Raw genomic sequence first — 22,982 nt, 5'->3', positions numbered from 1 at the left:
AGGATATTTTCAAACCGATTATGGGGAACGAAAGTCTGCAAAAGGAAAGTAATGACAACGGTGTTAGACTCGTGAACTTTGCAACATCCAAAATCCTAATCGTGAAGAGTATAAAATTCCCACATGGCGACGTTCATAAATACACTTGGACCTCCCCAGATGAAAAAAAAAAAAAAAAAAAAAAAAAAATCGATCACATTTTGGTAGATAGAAGACAATCTAGCATAATTGATGTTTAGTCATTTAGAGGGGCTGATTGTGACAATGATCACTACCTGGTAGCAGCGATAATAAGAGAGAGATCATCATTGAATAAAGGAAATATTCAATGTCCGAAAACGGAGAGATTTAATTTAAAGAAATTAGAAGAGAGCCAGGTAAGAGAGGAATACCAGATTGAAGTTTCAAATAGATTCTCGGTTTTAGAAGATTTGGAGTGCACTAGTGTTGAGAACACTTGGATTGAAATTAGAGATAGCATTAAAATCTCAGCAAAAGAAAAATTGGGACATGCGGAAATACGTAGAAACAAACCATGGTTCGACCAGGAATGCACTATGCTAGCAGAGAAGAGAAAACAGGCAAAATTGCGTTGGCTACAAAATCCGAATGAAATAACTACAAAAAATTTCGTAGATATCAGGCGGAAACCTCCAGAACTTTTAGAACAAAGAAACGCGATTTTTTGAAAGCTAAAATTAAGGAACTTGAAGATAATAGTAAAAATAAAAACATTCGGGACATGTATAAGGGGATCAACGAATTTAAGAAAAGCATCAACATCGTGCTTATATATTAAAGATAGCTGACGGAACAGTTATCACTGATACATACAGCATCTTAAATAGATGGAAAGATTCCTTTGAATTGTTGCTTAACGCACATCCAAACACTAATGTGCGTGGAGAAAAGGAGATATACATCGCAAAACCGTATATTCCAGAACCCAACCGAATAGAAGTAGAAACCGCTATAAAGAAATTAAAGAAACACAACTCTCCGGGTGTGCACGAAATTCCGGCTGAGTTAATTTTAGCTGGGGGCAAAAGATTGTGGAACAAGATGCACAAACTCATTCTCCTTATCTGGAACAAGGAAGAATTGCCACAAGAGTGGAAAAAATCAATCCTTGTTCCATTTCACAAGAAAGGCGACAAAACTGACTGTAATAATTATCGAGGCATTTCTCTTCTACCAACATCTGATGATGTAAATTTAATAGGGGATGATAGGAGAATAGAACTAAATACATGGAAGTGCGTCGGGACCGTAATACGGCAAGTTATGGATGCGTTAAAATATTAAATAATAATTTTGATAAAGTGGATACTTTCAAATATCTAGGATCAATATTAACAGACGAAAATCATATTCACGAAGAAATTAAATGTCGACTAAAAGCAGGGAATTCGTGTTACTATTCGGTTCAAAATATCTTGTCGTCGCGGATTCTGTCGAGGAATTTGAAGCTTAAAATATATAAAACGATAATCATGCCTGTTGTTCTGTACGGTTGCGAAACATGGTCGCTTACTCTGAGGGAAGAACGCAGACTGAAAGTATTTGAGAACAAGATACTGAGATGAATATTCGGACCTAAGAGAAACGAGAAAGGGGAATGGCGGAAACTTCATAACGAGGTATTACATAATTTATACGTTTACCCAACATTGTTAGTGTCATCATATCTAGGAGGCTTAGATGGGCAGGTCATATAGCTAGAATGGAAGAAAGTAGAAACGTTTTTAAAGTCTTGACTGGAAGACCAATCGGAAAACGACCATTAGGAAGACCTAGACGCAGATGGGAGGACGATATTAAGATGGATCTCGCAGAGATGTGAATACAAAGTAGAAACTGGATCCAGTTGGCTAAGGATAGAAGTCAGTGGGGAGCTTTTGTGAACGCGGCATTGAACCTCCGGGTTCTATAGACCATAGAGTTAGTTAGTTAATAATAATAAACACTTCAAAAGAAATACCAACAACTTTGAAGATATTAACTGAGAACTATTTAAAATGATAAGACTTTAGTTATTATAGCTCATTAGCCATAGTTCATGCTTTTATACTGCTATGTAATAATGATTAACGTTTTCAACGATAACGTTTGTGTATATCCAGCTTTTAGGGCAAAAAGTGCTTTTAAATGTTGCACTAACTACAAGAAAAAGAAAGTTAGTTTAAAATGTACTCATTAATATCAATTTGTTTGTTGATTATTTCAAGTTTGTATGTTGATTTCTGTAATTTACTGGTTGTTGTGGCAACGAATCACTGTATCTATGTACTTGTTTATTTATTATAATGAAAATATAACAAATCAGAGCACCGAACTATAAGGTCGCATGTAAGTTTGCTGTTGTGTTTAAGATAAATATTTATAATATATTGAATATTAAAGCTACTCTAGTCATTGTGTGCTCATTTATACAGTAAGTAGCGTAGAATAGTATGAATATTAATTATTTCAAGAGTGAAATTAACAAAATAAGGCAATATCAGGTTATCCGTTCAAGTTTTATGCAACGAGGCTACGAGAGGCGAAGTGAGAGGAAACAGGGGAACCCTAGAAAACCCACACATTCGCTGTTTGTCCACTACAAAGGCCATTTGGAACAAGCTGGGATCGAACCATGGACCTCACGTATTAGAAGTAAGAGCTCTGCTAGTGAGCTACCGCGAACTCCAAAAAAAAGGTATGATGAGGGGCACACTTCAAAATTAATTTCATCTTAACTCGGTGGCGTGTTTCTGAACCTTCTTTTTTTTTATTGACAATGCGAATAACATGTTTTCGAAATATTATTAAAGTTTGAGAGAGATACTGAGAAATATCCGTTCGATATATTGTATAAATATACGGAATTTATATGTTTACTACGTAAATCTGTACGGAACATACGTTATCCATATGCTACATACGTATTGCCTTTTTCCTGCTTAGATTTACATCATGCCGCTGCAAGAGTTCTGGCATCGAACAGTCTTCCGTATATTACATATGTATACGTATGTTACATACGTCAGCTATATGTTATATACGTCCATCTGTATGTGAGATCCTTACCACCTATATACAGTTCTTTCTTTCATACGGAAAGTACGTATAGATGGAACACTTGTGAGATCTTTACCGCTTATATACAGTTCTTTCTTTCATACGGAAAGTACGTATAGATGGAACACTTATACGGAGAGTATTATAAAACATACGTTTTCAGTTATACGTTTTCTGCAGGATACTACACATAGTCGTGCGTTAAGAGTCTTCATCCCGGCGAAATTAAAATACCGCTAATTTTACAGTAATTATGTGATATCTTCAAATAGATAAAAGATAATTGAAATATGGAACAAGAGCGCCCTAGACAATATTATTTTGCGTGAGGTACCGTTATCACAAAAGTCACTTAGTGGCTTTCCGTTTTCAACTGTTTAGAAACGCGAAAATAAATGCCGATTTCTCAAAATGGCTAGAAATCGAAAGCAGATAAGTGAGTCGTGATAACGGTTTCTTATGGAAAATAATATTGTCTAGGGCGCTCTTGTTCCACATTTCGATTATCTTTTATCTATTTGAAGATATCACATAATTACTGTAAAATTAGCGGTATTTTAATTTCGCCGGGATGAAGACTCTTAAGTCCAAAAACTACAGGATTTACAAATGTAGTCTATGTTTTTCCGTACGCTATATATCCTTTTTTTTTTTTTTTTTCTCTATGCAGATGTTTCAAAATTTAGTAAACCATTGCTAAAAATTTGTTGAATAATTTTCGTTATTACAAATTAAATTTTAGGTTCTTTCTAGTCTTATATGTTATGTTCATACTCCTACACTGGATATGTTTCGTTGGGCTTGCGATGTTCAGTTTTGTGTTATCTTATAAAAACAGGTTTTAAGGGTGTTAGTGACTTCTGCCAGAATGACAACAATACTTTTTTTTTACCGCCTTATTATTTTTTATCTTTTTCGAGAACTTCACACGAAAATCTTATATATAAAAGAGAACGCACAAATCCTTTGTTCCCTCATCACGCTAATACGGCTGAACCAATTTCTTTCATTTTTGGGGGGTTATTAGGATTTGGACCCTAGATGGTTTTTATCATATCACTTTAATTTTCAATTACCAGTGTCTTGAGATAATTGACCATTCAAGTGTCCATAACGTACAAATCCTTTGTTAGTTCATCATAGGTAAAAATAAACGTATTTATATGCAACCCGCATGACCGTGTCACTCGGCGGGTTAACATAAATGACAGGCGATATAATGTTAACATTTACTGCAATCTACTATGGTTTTTATCATATCACTTGAAAGCGAAAAAGTAAAAATTATCTAAGTAACAAAGTTTATTGCGTTCCGGGGTGACCGCAGCGAAGCGGGGCGGGTTAACATAAATGACAGGCGATATAATGTTAACATTTACTGCAATCTTCTATGGTTTTTATCATATCACTTGAAAGCGAAAAAGTAAAAATTATCTAAGTAACAAAGTTTATTGCGTTCCGGGATGACCGCAGCGAAGCGGGGTGAACGCTGCTAGTTTATCATAAAATATATCGTCGCATGAAAACCAGAGAAACGTAACTCCATTTTCGTATGTTTACAGGCGAGAGAACAAAAATATTATTGTCTTAGAAAGATGTGTTTTTAATAAGATGGCAATTGAGCTACATTACAACAGATGATCGACAAGGAGAACAGATGGCGTTACGTTCCATTTACACCAAGTAGGGCTTTCAATATTATATCCAAACATGAAGAAAACGAAACACGCATTTTTGGATTTACGTTCCTTTGGTTCTCAAGCGACAATATAATTTTGTTCAGCATGATGGAAGAAGATTGATATGGCATATCTTACTCCTTCTTTCATTATATGCTAACATTGTCGTTGAATTTTATTATTTATTTATTTATACATTTGGGACATAATACATTCTATTTTTTTAAAGCACACACAATTATATTAAATTTGGTCATGTAATTCAAAAGATATTGTCGCATGTGAATTTTACAATCAGTACTTTTATTAAATAGTAACATTTTGTTCTCAATTACGTGCCTCCACTTCATTAATTCAGACAGTATCAGGGTACATTAGTAAAATAAAATACTTAATACTTTATGTGTGTATCATTCAAAAAACAGTATTCCTTGTCTCAGTGTAGGTAACCTAACATGGAGAGTCAAGGAACAGTATTGAAATGGTTGAAGTTAGATGTAACTCATACGTAAATATAAATTAAAACAACATTTGTTACAAAGTTGTAAATTCTAATTTCCCCATACTCTACCTGCAACAGCTACAAATATGACCAATAACATCGAATGAGTAAACTGACCAATTTAAATACGGTTTTCGGTAATGTACGGAGAATTACGATTTGTACGTCTAGAAAATTGTACTCAAATTGGTTTAACAGTACGAAACTCTATTTACAAAAGAAAAAAATAGTAATGGATATGTTCTGCTCCAGGTAACTGTGCCAACTCTTCAGAAAATACACTCATCAAATAACTTGTGCGGATATTATAACGTATTGAAAAGAAATACTATTAAAAAGTTATGAAAATTACTAGAAATGTTCAGAAAACTGGTATGGAAAGATAAGGTATAGATTTAAAAAAAAAAATGAAAATCACACTTTATTTTTAAAATTTTATTTAGGGGGAGATGTGATACATATGATAATTATGTATGTGTATGTGGAAGGACAAAAGGAAAAAAAGATTGAAATGAACTGACACTACTTAAAAAGGTTATGCCTTATTCTAACTTAAGAGTCTGACATACTAAAAATTATACAAAATTTGCCATTTTTCTTTTCCTTATTTTTCATAAGTGAAAGGAGATAATGAAATGCAACTTACCACAATCATAGATAATGTTATTCTACAACAGAAAATATGAATCTGAAGAATTTTCAGTGTCGCCATCCATAGAAATTACAGTATTGACAATAACATTTCCCCAAAAATCTTAAGTTAAGGCAGCGACTAGAGGAACAAACTCAACTGCATTTGATTATGTATCATGTTGTTTTGGTATTCTGTGAACTTTTTAAATAATGGTTGTATTTAGTTTGTAATAAAAAAATAGTTTTAACATACAGTTGTTAAAACTAAATAATAATGTTATCTAAAAAGTAGTTCATAAGACACCAACACAACATGATACGTAATCAAATGCAGTTGGGTTCGTTCCTCTAATCGCTGCCTTAAGTTAGATTTTGGGGGAAATGTTATTCTGGCAACACTGAAAATTCTTTAAGTTCATATTTTCCGTTGTAGAATAACATTATCTATGATTGTGGTAAGTTACATTTCATTATCTCCTTTCACTCATGAAAAACAAGCAAAAGAAAAATGGTAAATTTTATATTATTTTTAGTATGGTAGGCTCTTAAGATGCAACGGTTACTGTACGATTATAAGTATGGAAACTTTTTTGAAAGTTTACATCAAATGGCATGTAAGATATGACAGAATTGTTATAATGCAGATAATGATCAATAACTTTAATATTCAGTATATTGGATCCAGTGGCGTATTTAGGGGGGCTTCCGGTCTTAAGCCCCCCCCCCAAATCTTACTTACTATAGTAAAGTATATGAAATATCTTGCTAAATTTTCACATTTTCAGGCAAAGCTCCCCCCCAAAAGTTAGCAAAGCCCCCCGAAACAAAATCGTAAATACGCCACTGATTGGATCTGTTAAACGGTAACTTGAATAATGAAATGTGATAACTGGTACAATTTTGGACTTTTGTCGCTCTCTAAACAAATAGCAACAATCAACGCCATCCATTTACAATCTTGTTGTGAGTTTTCACTCTTGGTTGCTCTAAGAATTCGTAAATACTTCCACACACTTGATGCATAGGACTTTAATAAGATTTGCACGTCCCAATAAACATTAGTTTTACTTCTTAAATATTTCACCAACGCACATAACAGTCTGCTCAGTACGCACTGCGCCATGATTCTTTCTGCCCAGTAATACTACCAGCCACTACACTCTTGAGAAAAAATGTTTTACAGACAATTGGCACCAGATGTTTGGCAATTAGAGCTTACATAATGGGTGTATCACGCCAACGGGTTGACTTATTTATCTGCTCAGGTGATCGAGTACTTGGTGACTGCAATAGCGGATGCAGCCAACTACCTAATTGTTTTATAGCGGATTTCCATTTTCATGTTAATCACCCTCCTTGTCCATAGCTTTAGGAAAGGATGATACAAACAGCAATTATTACAGCGTGAAGAAACCTTTTCCCAAGGACAAGAGAAAAAACAAAAATTAATTGGTAGTGGCAAAAATGGCCGCCAAGTAATTTGCAATATATAGTAACAAAAAACCATAATAGTGTGTATGGTTTTTGGAACGAATGAACATTATTCTCTCTTTCTCTTTTTTTTTTTTTTTTTTTTTTTTTGGTCAAGTCTGAAGAGGCAAATTAGTCATCGTTGGTTGAACACAATAGCTTCAATAAAAATACTGTAGAGCCTTGAATATTTCTTATAGTAAACGACAAACGTTTCAGTCTATCATACTAAATCCTAATAAGTAGAGCTAGGAATTTTATATACAAGCCAGTTGAGAATGCTCCCAGAGCACTGCCAGAACGAACTTAAAAATAATGGAGAGATGGAGACGGAAGGGTAACTGTGATTATTCCTATATGTAAAAGTGAGGGAAGGATAACTGTGATTATTCCTACAGGTAAAAGTAACTCCTTTTTATCCTCACCTTCTCTTTCTCGTAAAAAATCGCAAAATATAATCTCTCTAAGACTTACGGTTCTCAAGATATGACTCCTTAAATCTCCCGAAATCAGAGTTATTTTTTGGCCAATATCTGGGGAACGGTAGCCAATTGGCCAGTGGCCACCGGTTCCTATTTGGTATCTCTTAGGTATTGATCAACACCAATGTGATCTCTCTACGACTTACGGTTCCCGAAATGTGGCTCCTTAATGCTCTCGAAATCAGAGCTATTTTTTGGCCAATATCTCGGAAACGGTAAGTCATAGAGAGATCATATTGGTGTCAATCAATACCATCCTCCCTAAGAGGATGGTAAACATTTTGGTACCGATACTAACTGGTGGCAACTGACCAAACCAGTGGCCACCGGATACTATTTGGAACCAAAATATTTACCATTCTCTTAAATTTTGATCAACACCAATATCACCTCTCAATAATTTATGATTTCCGAGATGTCACCTTTAATCTCCAGAAATCGGCCATTTTTTAGCCAATATCTCGTGAACGGTAAGAGTGACTCGAAAAATTCCATCACTTTCTAAGACAGTTTTTGATGCGAATGGTATTTTTCGCGTCACTCTTAACTGTTTCCGAGATATTGGCCATAAAGGCCGATTTCCGGAGATTTAAGGAGCCATATCTCGGGAACCATAAGTTATAGAGAGATGATATTGGTGTTGATCAATACTTAATACTTAAATATTTTGGTACCATATAGTAACCGGTGGCCACTGGCTAATTGGCCACCGTTCCCCAGATATTGGCCACAAAAAGTTCGAATTTCAGGAGATTTAAGGAGCCATGTCTCGGGAACAGTAAGTCATAGAGAGATGATATTTTGCGATTTTTTGCCATAAACAGAAGAAGGTGCGGATAAAATGATTTACATGTAGGAACAATCACAGTTATCTTTCCTGCTCCTTCTCTCCATTTTTTTAAAGTTCGTTCTGGCAATGCTCTTGGAGCATTATCAACTGGTTACAACTGAAAAGTTTAATTATTTCGTTTGACATCTCACGCATGCGCCCTTTAGGTTAAAGGAAACAAATGAACAATGAAAGTTAATGATTATTAAAGAATTGGTGAAATAAGAAATTGAGAATACACGAAAGAATCTCGAGAATACTCTCGGACGTCCATCACAAACTCGACGGACCTGGGATTCCTGTATAAATGAGATCTGAAAGAGAGAGAGAGAGAGAGAGAGAGAGAGAGAAAGAAGGAAAAGAAAAAGAAAGAAATTCTAATATGATTTTACTAGGTTTCAGCTATATTATTGTAAATTTTTTTCTGGCATCTACATATTAAAATGTTACGTTTATATGTTACGGCTAATGTTTGTGACTAATTCCTTTCAAAATGAGATCTTGAAACCTGCCAGCAATGTGCCACTTTCGCTTGTTAATTTAAAATTTTATGTAAATTTGCCAGTTTTCATTCAAACTTAAAAAAAAAAAAAAAAATCCCTATTCAACGTTTTAGGGATCGTTCGAGCTCGCAAGATTAAAATTGTTGCTAGGGCGCTGCTAAGGTTGTATCCTTGTGTTACACAATCAGTAGAAAAGTTACGTATAGCAGGTTGATAGACATTGCCGAAGCTTTGCTTTAATCTGAGTAGCAATATCTATTTCATTTGGCAACTTCGAAGCCCTGTATAGTCCTAATGAAACATACTTGAATGTCGATTTATAAGAAAGAAAAAAAAATCCAATTGATATCATGTATCACTTCTACAAGTTTGCTACAAACTCTTCCCAACATCTATATCTTAAAATGATACCTTTATATATTTATATAACAATTCACTCCCTTTGTGTCTTCACTTCTGTCTATATAGGAATATGAAGGGGTCGCAGAATTCAGAATCAATCAACAATTCGAGAACTAAATGATAATCCAAAATTAATGTATACAATATGTTGCTTTTATACTACTTGTGTAAGAGCCAAGAGCTAGAATCGAGCTGAAGCTCTCGCTTTAACCCCCCCCCCCCTATCTAAAATGAAAAATGAAAATGAAATTTTTGAGTTTTACGTCCCATGGTTATGCCGGTTAGGCTAAAGAAGACGGTTATGATGAGCAATGAATGAAATGGTGGAATGAAGAAAGTGGGAGGAAACGGGAGAACCCCGAGGAAACCCACGCACACGGTATTTGTCCATCATAAAGTTCACTTGGCGGGAGCAGGGTTTGAACCCGGAACCCGCTCTACCACTGAGCCACCGCCCCCCCCCCCCCATCTAGCATTCCTTTAATGATATATGTATGTTCTTCTCACAAAGAACACATTATACAATACGTGCGTCACGTAGCAGACAAATGCATTATATACACTTTTATCGTCTGAGCTAAATCAATATTCTAGCTCCGTTGATTTTTTCTCCAGAGATTTCTTTTCTTTTTCTTGCCTACTATAATCTTTCCAACTGCCCTACAATGTAAATATACACAAGAGTTCTGCATAATATCTTCTTTTGATGTGCAACAGAACAGAGGATTTCACTTAAAATTCTTGGCTCGACGCCTCTTTCTTTCTTTGTTTTCTCATCTCGCTGCTCAGAGATTAGGCACATATGCTTCCCAGATAACAGAGTCGATACTCCTCCAGTTCCGGGTAGTAGCGAAATAAAATAATCAATTCAAGCGCATACAACGAAGGAAGGTCAAGTAAATGATTCAACACAGGAGTGTATATATATAAAATGTCCCAATAAAATTTGTACACACTTTGAACTAGAAATTTAATATTTACTAGAAATGTTTCTGATCATGGTAGCACATTGACACGGATGTGGAACGTGCCTTCTCGATTTTCAAAGGATGTTTAGTTCTTGGAAATACATGTCACAACTTATTAATTTATTCTCACATATTAAAGTGCTTAAAATACAGTAGAGCCCCTATTATCAGCCAGCGGATGATCCATGAGTACCGCAAACAAATCTTTTAACCCTGCTGCACTCGCGCTCAATTATTTTTCATAAGCAGTCGCTGCGGACTGACACTGCATACAAATAAATAATAAAAAAACGAAATCTGTTTTTTACGTCCCACAGTTATGCCGGCTAGGCTAAAGGAGACAGTAATGATGAGAAATGAATGAAATTGTGGAATGAAGAAAGTGGGAGGAAACGGGAGAATCCGGAGGAAACCCATGCACACGGTGTTTGTCAACCACAAAGTTCACTTGGTGGGGGCTGGGATCGAAACCGGGACCCCAAGCACCAGAGGTGAACGCTCTACTACAGCCACCACAGTCTTGTTAATTCGAAATTGGATAATTCGAACAGAAGTCCATTCCCCCTTGAAAACTGTATTGAAAACAATAGTAAAAAATCGTGGATAAATCGAACTTTTGAACCTATGCTTTGGATAATTCGAAGTAAGTACAGTTGAAAATTTTTAATATTGGACAGATATAAACAGAGAAATACAGTTTTAACGTGTCTTCAGTTATCCAGATGCAGCCATAGGGTAGAGTAATACAAAAGATAAATAGAAAATCTATGTGATAATAAAGATAAAGGTGAGGTGGGGAAGAAGTAAAGATAGAAAACGTGTGCCAATCTCATCTTGTTTCAGAATTGGTTGAAAATTTAAGATGAATTATTGACCAAATGTTATTAATATCGTATTCCACGCAATACCTGAAATTCAAGATTTATTGACCGTACAAAAAAAAAAAAAAAAAAAAATCAAATTTTAGCAAATGAGGTTTACGACTTCTTAAAAGTGAGACCAAAATATTCAAATTATTACTGGTATTTAATTGTTTGGGCTATTCAATGTATGTTGTAGTGTTGTACGTAAATATATTTTCCATTGTACACGTAGTTTGAATTATGTGGAGTCAATGTCGTTTGTTAGTTTGCGGTATTCGATCACGCAAATAATAAGCTCTTTTCAAGGTAAAGTCTACACCATATAAATATGTTTTTGATTCCCAGTATTTTTGTTTCTTTGTTGTTATATATGTGAAAATGAATGTTGTTTGATAATTCGAATATTGAATAGTTCGAAGTTTTTTCGTCTCCCCTTGAACTTCGAATTAAAAAGAGTCTACTGTATTTCCAACAATTGTGCACAGTTCAAAATACCACTCTATTCCAAGGTGACCAGACGTCCCATTTTAGCCGGGACAGTCCCTTATTTTCAACCGTTGTCCCGTTTTTTTCTGATTCTCAAACGGGACGCTTAAATGTCCCGTTTTTAAGCAAACATGACCCAGGTGTCCCGTAATTATTATTCAAAATATAAATGGTCAATGTTAATTCTACACCCTTCCGTACCAACACTCATTGGGAAGGTTCAGCCGTGCCTAGAACTTCTGAATATTCAAATGAGAATTGAGTGTTGTGTTCAAGTGGAAATCGAGTGGGAATTCTGAGTGTTGAAGTAGTTAAAAGTATTTTTGGGTAGTACTTAAGTTAGAAACGCTGTGTTATCACTCTTACTTGTGTATTTTGTAAATTGAAAACACTGCTGAGTCCCAAAATGCAATGTGGAAGTCAATCCCCCCCCCCCCCCCCGTCGCCGATTCGTATGCGTCCCATTTTTAAAAGTAAAAGTTCTGGTCACCTTGCTCTATTCTTGATAAGCATACGTCGATTGTTGTAAAGTATGATAAACGGAAATTAGGACGAGTATTTTGCGTACTAGTAAACTACATTCATTGTTCACTGCGGAGTGAGTCCACGGGCGACAAGTGAAGCGTTAATTAAGAACCTAAAATAAATAAACAAAATAAAATAAAATAAATCCAAGCATGCAAACAACCGGGAAAATAAAATAGGATCTACAGTGCGAAAGTAAAAAATTACTGACGGGTTTACAGAACAATATATATATATTGGCGACTATATAATATATATAGTGGCGGATCAAGGATATGGGAGGGGCTAAACCATAATGTGCCACTTTATCCAGTGTAAAGCAGGATTGAAGCTCATTTTATTCACCGCGCCTTGACTTTAGTGATTTAGACGTGGAACAAACACATTTTTAAATTTATTACTATGTTTTTCATATAATAAAACATAGTTTTTATGTTGAAATATTTTTTTTCGTTTTTGTATGTCATTTTTATTTTTTGGGGGGGGGGGATATCCGAGCTTTTCACTATCCGCGGTGCCCTTGGCACTCAATTTCACGGATAATCGGGGCTCTACTGTATTTATATAGTAAATAATTGTTGTTTTATATGATTTATTAGGTACATGTATGCTTCAAAGTGTGTGTGTATGTGTGTGTGTGTTAACAACTGTCCTTATATGTAGGACTTTTACCCCCCCCTGGAATCTGTCTTTTAACCCCTTGAAAAAATCCTGGAAACATTCCTATTTCTGATACAATCAAAAGATCATTTTGCACGTCTTCTAACCTTAGTTCCTGATCAGAATCCTTATGCATAGTTTCGAAGTCTCTTCCATACCTTTCTGTGAACAGAACGTGAATACATAAATGAAGAAGCAAAGCCAGATAGAGTACATTATTTAGGGCCAGAGAGAGATAACAAAAATAAATAAATAAATAAATAAAATGAAGAAGAGCGGCCCTTAGGAACAGGTGTGATTAGACACTTCTGTAATAACACCATATGATGTAGAAAGCATGAGAATACAAAAGTAAAAAATAATTGGTTTGCCTTGCAGCTATTGCACAATTATGAAAATTAACTATAGTCTCTCTTGTTTACATTGTAAAACCACATACAAACCCTTTGGGAGTAATTTTAATCGGAAGTTAATTAATTATTTATAAAGAGAGAAAACAGTCATGAACACTATGGGAAATATGTTAAATAAACCAGCTCATTTCAGAAGAGGACAATGCAGTAAAATAAATCAGGTGACCAAGATGTCCGAAAGAAATGCTCCGTAACATAAAACACTACATGACTAATGCACATGTTTTCTTTGTTTTAAGCCACACACACACACATTATGGATTCTGATTATCCTCAAAGATAATAATAACGAGAAAACAAAATCAATTGGAAAATATGGTTAGTGGGTTAATAAGGATACACCATACACATAGTGTATCTAGGATTCTATTGGGATTTGGTGAGACAAAATCTTGAAACGATTTAATGCTTTTAATGCAGTATAATTTTAAGGGTTTAATGCAGTAATTTTATTAAGTGCACTTGCCCTATTTTTGAAATACTAACCTTCTTTCTAAATTGTAGCAAGTACTTTATAGAGAAACTAATCCTGGCTTGTAACTGTAAGCTATGTGAGAAGGTGCTTGGTTAAATGTCAACTTGAGGGAGGAAGATCAAATGAAATCTCGGTACAATAGTTTTTATTTTATATATATATATATATTACTGCAACATTCAATACAGACATAGAGATCGGTAAGTTTAAATTTCACTTCTTTTAAAATATTTTTCAATACAAATGATTACGAGCAAATTCAAACATACAATTACCCTTCTTCAAGTATAAATAACGATATTCTGAAGCTAGACTCAAAGATCTTATTCTATATGAAGAAATCGTACGACTTCGAAAATAACAATAGCCGTAGCACGGTATTATGTAAGTATTGTTCAGACAGAATTCAAATGCTGGCTCATGTCACACATTTTCTACATTTTAATATCTGATAATCCTAATGCATATTAGACCTATATATATATATATATATATATATATATATATATATATATATATATATATATAGAGAGAGAGAGAGAGAGAGAGAGAGAGAGAGATAGATAGATATAGATATATATATATATACAGAGTGTTTCAAAACAACACTGGCAACGTTTGGGAAGTGATTCCTGACACCAAAATAAGACAAAAAGTATAGACCATCCTGGGTGCACAAATGCTTCCTTTCTTAGTTGGTGAGTACTTCAAATTATATGCCCGTAGCCAATCTCCCTCTTTAAAAATTGTTTCAAAAGTACCATAGGATTGTAAAACATGGATATTTGGATAGGGCACATACTAGTTCCTAAGTGAAGTCTTGAACTGACTACGGTAGGTTTCATAGTTTTGGAGCTATGGATTTTTAAAGTTCATTTTTTTTCATGTTTTCGGGAGCCTATAAATTCGAAAGGAAGCATTTGTGCACCCAGGATGGTCTATATCTTTTGTTTTATTTTGGTGTCAGGAATCACCTCCCAAACGTTGTCGTTGTTGTTTTGAAACACCCTGTATATGGTGCCCACGGACTACAGAGTACTATTCTACAAGTCAAAATAAAGCGAAAAATATATATAATTCTATATCTTTCGGGTCCTCATCTGGAGACGAGAATCGCACTATGTGGCAACGTCACAGTTAAAGAACCACAGAGATCTACCAACCTATCAAATAGTTACATCGACTTTTTCCAGATGACAGTCAATATATGTTGACACTAGCAACACAAATTAGCATAAGAATCGATGCAACTGCTTGATGCATTCGTAGAGCAATGCCATTGGTTGCAATGAGCTTCTCCGTGGCTAAGCGGTTAGCGTACGCGCCTTTGGCGTGGGAGTCCCGGGTTAGATTCCCGGCGGGAGCTCATGTAATTCGGATTCCACGTTAATCAGTAGGTCCACGTCTCATATAGCCTCGCTGCTGAAAAGGGACGTTAAACTCAAAATCAACTCAAATCAACGCCATTAGTTGCAAGTTAATCTACGACGTTGCCACATAGTGAAATTTTAACTCCCTATAGTGGCTGAAGGAGGCCTGGAGGGTATGCCATTATATAGGATTTTCGTTTTATCTTGATCTGAAGAATAGGGCTCTGCTGTTCATGAGCGCCATTTTTAGAACAGCCGATATACAGTATATACATGTATACTATTATATCCACGAGAGTGATGTAAATGATACCCTTAGCTGCATTATTTCTTAGTGCATAATGTTTGATCAGTAAAATGGATCATTTAATTTGTTTTACTAATGCTGCATTTAAGCACTTCATCTTGATCCATTTTTGTTTATTTTTTTTTATCTACGTACAGTACATGTCATATTGATGGAGACAGAATTATTACTTGTTTACTTTTTTTTAAAGTATTTTTAATAGAAAAAATGTGGCATATGAAGAATATTCACGATTCAGAACTAAAAGATATACTTTGTCCATTTTAATCAACACAAAACAGGCAGTGGGTAAAATAGTAATAATAATAATAATAATAATAATAATAATAATAATAATAATAATAATAATAATAATAATAATAATAAACGTGTCAAAGTCAAATTCATAATGCATTTATCAGTCTAATATAGCTGTTCAATGCGCGAACAGAAATGAAACAAGTAGTATTATACATCATTTGAAATTGCATTATCAAAATGGATGCAGAAGTCGACCAGGTAGTAGTAAAAGTAGGAGTAAAGTAAAGGTCAACCTCCCTCCTTTCGGGAGAGATCCTTAAGGCCCATGTTGTGTGTGTTGAGGTAAGTGCTCCACACTTTCTTGACCTCGGCCCTCACAGAAGTATATTTAATACCATGCTGTGGCTCCTTTACTTCTCCAACTTGGCCCAGGTGCATATTTTAAAGTATCTAATTGAACCTCAGAGTTGCATTGGAAAGAAGGTAGGAAACGAACAGAATTTCCCGTTCCTCATCAGGAATCGAATTCAGACCGCTCCGATAACGCCTTACCAACTACATCACCGCGACTTTCTAAAATCACTGCAGAATCTAGTAAGAATAACGGAAAATCCTGGAAAAATTCTTCTCAAAATCACTAGCTACAAGACCAACTTACAATCTACGGACTACAACTCGAACGCAATAACCAGGGCCGTATGGTCAGGCTGCAAACTTGGAAATTTCCCGGTGAGCCCTGAACGGTGAATTTTTCGGTAAGGCTTCTGTTTCGTATCATAAGTAGTAGTATATGTACCAAAAAGCACACGTCACGCACTCTTCGCATACGGGAGTAACAGAATGGAACACGATAACACGTCGAGTATCGGCAATACAGTCAGCTAATCCCAGACCAGCGCTGCCAACTCATGAAAATGCGAAAACTTCACATTTCGTAATTCAGCTCTTGAAAGATTCCTGACTCCCCACCAGGCTTTATAATTTTGCTAATATTGAAGTATTTAGCTAAATTGAAATCTGAAATTGCGATAACTTGAAACTAAATGATAATTTACTATAACTGTTGTTTTCTATATAGATAGTATACAGGCCAAGATTAAGACCACTAGGGGCCCTGGAATGGGAAAATACAAGGGAGTCCCATCAAAAACTTCTATGATGAACCCATATCTCAAATTGATCAAAAGGGTCAACGAATTATATAGGAGTGACTCATCATGTTTTCTTTAAACTTTCATGGTGAAAATGTTTTCAGTAAGTTTTAAAATTTTTGGCCCCCCTTGGTTACGGAGTCCTGAAGTAAAAAATGAAAACTCGATCCAAGTGACACTCCCGGACTCCCTTCTGCTGTCTGGCAGGTCCGCAACTAGGGGAGCCTGTCCCCCCTAAACTTTTCATGGCCCTTCCAGACCTCAACACAAAAAACAATTTAGATATGTGCAAGAGAATTTTTAATGACTTGCCCCCCTACCATATCCATGTCCCCCCAAACCTCTGTGGCTGGTTGCGGGCCTGCTGTCGGGAGAGGGGACAGTACGTACATGTGAGTCAGACCCTTAGAAAGTACCTTCCTGGTGGATCCTTGGGTTGCAATACGGCCCTGGCAATAACTATTCCAGAAACGCTTGTTTGTATGCTCCATGTATAGCAATGATACTAGCACAATAACGCTTATTGTCTTTACAGTCCTTTTTAATAGAATTGTTGCTTTCACTGATTGGCCCACAGTGGCAAGAAAACAGCTAATCACCGACATGAAAGAAATTACTCAAAAGATGCCAACTGGCACAGAATCCAGGGCAATTCAAGTTGACACTCAATGTGGTAAACATAGAGGAAGCAATTTCGCCAACGACAGACATGGTCGTGCATCGCTGCAATCACGAGGATTCTTGCCAGCTTTTATGTCGCGAAATGGAAGACGATATGCATACATTATATATAAAGTTGCTGCCTTACATAAATCTAATCTTTACACGCAGAAAATTTCTTCTACATAATGAAGTGATACACTGGCTTGCTGAAACTCTTTTTAACTTTTGCTTAAAGAACGGTTTCGTAACGGTATAAGATAATTTGCACTCCATGGAGCTATCAAGACGTTACGCAGATTGTTGTAACTTAACGTAATTATAAAAGGAGACTGTACCATTAGTCGATATTAAAAATCGATATATTGATATCGAAAATATTTATGTTAATATTCTATCGAAAATTTGATATTGTATACTCCTATCTCCAGATTTCCAGTAGATGTAATCTGTTACCTGAGTAATTGAACAAGATAATAGCGGAAGTTACAAAATTATCTATAACTGCGCCTGCTAGAATGATTGCTTTCTGTGAGATGTTTGCAAGTTCAAATTTTGTTGGAAGTACACCGCCTCGAATTTAAATCAGAGTAGTATTTCAGATCTCACGTTAACAAGTTTGCTAACATAATTGTTTATTTTGGACTTGTATGTCAGATATCCGGCTAAAGGATATTGGTATACAGGTATGTAGACTGTGAATATCTCTGGGGACCTACCATAGCCCATTTACTTTTGGGTCTGAGCAACAAAATGACGGCATGCATTATCATGCAGCAACAAAACACCAGATGACAGTAGGCCACGGGGTGATTTCTACGACGCGACATGAGCATACAAAAACTTGTCCAACGCTATGATAAATGCATAAACAAACATGGTAACTATTTAGAAAAATAGCTTAATGTATACAGAACATATAACCAAAAATGTATGGCATTATCTTTACTAGTTTTTTTTTCTATTGACAATTGGATTTTACTTAAAAAAAAAACAGCCCTTGTACAAAACGCTTAAAAACTTATGAACACGGAGATTATCTTAGAAGATGGAAGTATCCAGTGCATATTCGATATGGTCAATGGGGATGTCAGATCACGAGGAATGTCCAATTATGTTGGTTATGTTCACATTCACTGTATAAGTGAACGTAGGTCATAGTACGAAAAACACTACATTATCAAGAGCCTTTTCTAGCCTGAACTATGTCTTCCACATACTGTGACACAGAGAAAAAGGATCTCATCGCACTACACGAGTACGTTGTTTCCAGTTCTATACAATCGAAAGTGATTTATTACGCCTATTGTAGACTTACAGCCTCTTTCGTGGTACTGGCTCCAAAAGTTGATTACATGAAGTTTCCTTAGACATAACCTTCCAGAAATGACTGAGATGGACTCACATTCACGGGCTGCAGCAATTATTCCTGTTGGGTTTGAAAGCAATTTTCCTTGACTTGGCATGAAACTCGCTGTAAGTCCCCTGGATTAGGATCCTTTCGCGATCACAGTTTTGACGCCGGTTTCCCTTCAAACGCCTATTAGATAATTAAGAGATAAGGTTTCAGAAAAAAAAAAACTATAACGGTTATCGTATTATAACGGTTACTATAGATCTTCACGCACTGACAAAATTTACGACAAACATAGTACAAGTGTTCGAAGCAGTAAGTTGAGAATGGCAGACACATGTACGTACGTTTTGCACTCAAGTAATATGACTGTTCATCAGTTTTCTTATTGATTCCAGATTTTTCTTTATAAACTATCTTGTAGTATGAACTTTAATAGCAGCTAACTACCAACGACGTCGATGGCTTGATCTTGCGCCTAGAAGAATATCATTGTCCTACCTGAGTAAAAATACACCATTCAGGGTTGCCTCCTTTCAATGACTACTGAAAAATCCTGAATCCAACTACAGAATGGAATTGACATCCTTTTTGGCAATTCTTCCTTTCTCGAAACACGTCATCCATCAATCCACCCTTCTTTTCACTCTGGCCTGTAGAACTCTTTGTGAAAACCTCTCTCTCTAACCAAAGTGCGTATAAAAATAGACGATCCATTCACAAAAAAAAAAGACCAAGCGAGAATAGACGGAATTCGGAACGTCATCACTCTTTCACTACTGTAAGCTATTCATGATCACAGAAAAACTTTCCTTCCTTATCATGTAAACTTATCCCAAAAGGTACATCAAATTCATATTAGGAATTCAAAATATGTGGCATTCATACAGAAACACATTTAAAATAAATAAATAAATAAATCCATAAAAATGTGTGCACTTCGATTAAATAAAATATACATTTTAACTTCCTTCTGAAGCCGACACCGACAAAAGACAAACTTGGATACAGTAGCATAATAAAAGTGTGCTTTTCACAAGGGTGCCGATTTCTCTGTAAATTTGGGGGGGGGGGGGATTCAGATGCAGAAGGTATATACCATATATATGAGGATTTTAAGACAAATCGCATTCAAGCGTTGAAACATGTAAGTCCATTTATTGGCTATTGGTAAGTATAGGAATCACATGTGATTTTAGAGGCTAAAATTACTCTCCTTTATTTTCGAGACATGCCAATACTAACCCACGGGCGGTATGAAGATTCACATTTCCATTACAGCACTTCGGAGATGTGATATAGTGAATGCCTTCACCCTTGGGTTTCCCCTGATTCGACAGTTGGAGTAAACCCTTGAATCGCATTTGGCAAAAAGAAGAACGAAAGAATAAAACCCGCTTCTACCGAGAATCAAACTTGGGTCGTCCATTTAGTAATTAAGACACCTTGCGGCTTGCACCACCTTAGGAATATGTAAAATAACGCGAATATGTTATACTTTTATTTCCAAAAGAGGAGGACTATTTATCCTATTTAGTGCACAATTTTCAAAACAAGAAAATACAAACTACAATTTCAAACGTTGGACTTCATAGTACTGTACTCTAATACTTGGCTGTTGTGTAGTGGCTTGCGTAAGTTTACACTTGTATTTTTTTAAAGTTGCCTTTGGGTATGAACACCCACTAGTTTTGACATGGCTCTCAGTTCTCCCTCCATCTTGTCTCGCTAGTTTTAACAGTTCCACCCCTGGTCTTCAAATAGCAAATTAGAGCTTCTTGTCCGTTTAGCATTTTTTTAAAAATGTGTATCGGATAGTAGATAAAAAAAATGAAATGAAATCTTTGGGTTTTACGTCCCACGGTTATGCCGGCTAGGCTAAAGGAGACGGTGGTGATGAGAAATGAATGAAATGGTGGAATGAAGAAAGTGGGAGAAAACGGGAGAACCCTGAGGAAACCCACGCACACGGTTTTTGTCCACCACAAAGTTCACTTGGCGGAAGCGGGGTTTGAACCCGAGACCCCATGCACCAGAGATGAACGCTCTATCACTGAGTAGATAAAAAAAAAAAAAAAGATGGGTATGCAAAATGCATGGTAAATAAATCTTTAAACATTCTACTTTAACACGAAAGCACCACTTATTTGGTATTATTCGGTAGAATTGCTACAATACTACCGAACAAATTTCGGTCATTGTCTGTTTTCATTAATAAGTTGTAACGTTATTTCTTCCGTTACATTCCCTGGTTCCAAATATATTGAATATTTATAAAGTACACGAGATTACAATGAATCACACAACACAGTTATGTAGTTTTGGCTAAATATATATTTCAACATACAGTATACCGTATTTGTCACATTAAAATAATATACATCCAATTCTAACAATATGGTTCTTCGTTCTATCTTTTTCTAGTTACCTTAACAACGAGATAAACAAGTTGTCATAGCAACGAAAGCAAGAAATATATCGATATAATATAAAATATATTATAAATTATTTCTTTATAGATTTTCTTCTTCTTCTTCTTAACCGCTTGTGCTCTTTTAAATAACACTTTTACCCATAAATAGAAACAAGAATTATAAGTACATACAGTACAATATATACATTAGCCCGAATCCTGCACAAAGTTTAGGACTGAAAGAGAGAAGTTATTTCTAGGATCACATTAGACTACAGTCAAATATATTGCACGTCAACAACAGTGGCGGCCGGTGGATTGTGGTTTCGGGTGTTGCAGTACGAACGATCGGAGACAGAAGATATAAACTAGACTCATGACTAATCAGCATAATTTTAGATGCAAATGCTATGTGTCATGTGAAATTAAAATTTTGTTTTAAACAGAATTAAATAAAAATAAAAAATAATAATGCAGAACATTTTATCCGATTAGTCACCTTATTTAATTAGTAAGCCCATTCTTCTCTCTCTGATTGGAGCAAATCTGTCTAATACATGCTGGTTGAACTCTGGTATCCTTATTATCAGGTCTTTTTCGATGGAAAGCATAACCAATAGTGATAACATTTGTTGGGAGATTCAATTTCTTGAAAGTGTCAGTTTTTTTTTTTTTTTTTTTTGATGTGGAAAAATGCCTTTCTTCTTTTGCTGACGTCATAGGTACAGTTAATTTCAGAAGCGTGGTAGATTCTTATATATATATAAAGTAAATTGAACACACTTTATTCACAGTTTATCTAGGAAAATTTAAAACAAATTGTGGAAATATATATATAGTACAAACAAAATTGCTGCCATAAGATGTCCTATGAATTTAAATCAGATTTTTTCGAACACTCCCCTGAATTTCACTTTGCTTGTTCTATCTAAGCCTTAATTGCAAGGTTTTTCTCAGTGAAGAGCTGGGCAAATTGCTTTTTCTGTAAGTTATTTACAGAAATCATAGTACAGAATTCATTCAGAACTTATATGTTATTTATAAATTAGAGCATACACAATGCAAGTAAATCTAATAACTAAAAACAGCAGTTGATTCCAAAAAAAATACTGCTGATACAAAAGCCAAAACAGCTTATACAAAAGAGGTATATAAATCGCGAATGTCACATATACACCAACAAACACATGCATAAAAGAAAAACTACATTCCAAATCATCCGCCTTAGTTAAGCAATGCAAGATGAACAGAATATACTTCCACAGGAGGCGAAACAATGCTTATCAATGCCATACGTTCTGGAAAGCAAACTTTGAAACCCGCCAGATGTAGGATCAGCATGTAACATAAGTCAAAAGTCAAAGAACGCCAAAACAAACAACACTGTCAGTTCTACACCCAGAAACGTTTGCTGGGAGGGGTCCAAAATATTTGATTTGATCCAATACGTCTTTGTAATATCGAACCTGCCATATTCTGCACCCGAAAAGATTATAAGTAATTCTTATTTTATTTATTGTCACCTATATTTTTTTTT

General features: G+C 35.4%; 1 protein-coding gene across 2 annotated transcripts in view; it reads right to left on the bottom strand.

The window, feature by feature from the left end:
• The window catches only part of SNF4Agamma (SNF4/AMP-activated protein kinase gamma subunit), a 924,355-nt gene that overhangs the window by 74,003 nt on the left and 827,370 nt on the right, over window positions 1-22,982 (bottom strand). The window lies entirely within an intron of this gene.

The sequence above is a fragment of the Thermobia domestica genome, chromosome 13 (genome assembly GCF_964235325.1).
Source record: "Thermobia domestica chromosome 13, izTheDome1.hap1.1, whole genome shotgun sequence".
NCBI classification, from domain to species: domain Eukaryota; kingdom Metazoa; phylum Arthropoda; class Insecta; order Zygentoma; family Lepismatidae; genus Thermobia; species Thermobia domestica.
Note: the sequence above shows the minus strand (reverse complement) of the source record. Positions and strands in the feature narration are given on the sequence as shown.